Source organism: Ailuropoda melanoleuca, chromosome 8 (genome assembly GCF_002007445.2).
Source record: "Ailuropoda melanoleuca isolate Jingjing chromosome 8, ASM200744v2, whole genome shotgun sequence".
In the NCBI taxonomy this organism is placed as follows: domain Eukaryota; kingdom Metazoa; phylum Chordata; class Mammalia; order Carnivora; family Ursidae; genus Ailuropoda; species Ailuropoda melanoleuca.
The window spans coordinates 19,221,175-19,222,507 of record NC_048225.1 but is presented as its reverse complement, the minus strand read 5'-3'; positions in this window follow the sequence as shown (position 1 = coordinate 19,222,507).

The following is a 1,333-nucleotide window of genomic DNA, read 5'->3' as shown; positions in this document are numbered from 1 at the left end:
ATGCCACCAAATCTGTAATTAAAATAGATGTGAATCTCTGAATAAAGTTCAAACAAATGAAATCCAAGCAAATAATAAAAAAGTCCAATATCAATGACTATTTAGTTTATTCTAAGAGTTCAGAAATAGATCAATATTGGAAATGCATTCATATATTAAATAATAAGACAAGTTAGATATCAAGAAGAGAAACAGAAATTAAATTTCCAAATTTTAATCAAGTAAATTCCAAGTACATTAATGAATTTATTGTCTAAAAAGAACACCTAGAACTCATTATTAAACAGTTATTTAAAAGGAGTTATTAAATTTCTAAGTTTACCCAAAATAAGGCAATAAATAAAAAACAGAGAAAAAAGATTGAAAATTTTGATTACATATAAAATGAAGACTTCTGTACATAAAATACTGCAAAGGAAAACAAAAGATAAATAACGAAGTGGGTGAAATATAACACATGAAAAATTAATATTCTCAATTTCCTAAGAACACAAAATAATAAGAAAATCCCCAAACCTATATTAAAAAGTTTATCGAATAAATATATAAAATAATACTGCCTCATTTGAAATAACAATGAACATTCCAACAATGAATTCTTAGCTTAACAAATTTTGTGACAGTATTCTGAAGGGAAAATATTTTTGGGGGGGGTGTTTATAGACATCTCTCTAAAGTATTTTGACACAGTGCATAAAACAAACAAAACAGCTTATATTCTTTTTTTTTTTTTTAAAGATTTGATTTATTTATTCGACAGAGATAGAGACAGCCAGAGAGAGAGGGAACACAAGCAGGGGGAGTGGGAGAGGAAGAAGCAGGCTCATAGCGGAAAAGCCTGATGTGGGGCTCGATCCCATAACGCTGGGATCACGCCCTGAGCCGAAGGCAGACGCTTAACCGCTGTGCCACCCAGGCGCCCAAACAGCTTGTATTCTTTGACCCAGTAATACTACAACTAAAAACAGATATGAAATGTTGGAAAAACTTTAAGCACAAAAATATTCACATAAGGTATTGGCTAATGGGGAAAAATAAATCATATTATAAAGTTGGTGATACATGAATCATTATGATTGTATTAATAAAATGGAATATTGTGCAGCCTTTAAAAATATGCCTATTAACATTTTATTGTGAGGAGGTGTTTCTAGCAGAACAGTGGATCTCCTCCCAGCAAAACTGATAAAAAATTATAATAAGGAACCATTTAAAGGCTCTGTAAATGGTCCTACGGATATATGTGAAGAAGAAGGAGAAGAAGAAGAAGAAGAAGAAGAAGAAGAAGAAGAAGAAGAAGAAGAAGAAGAAGAAGAAGAAGAAGAAGAAGAAG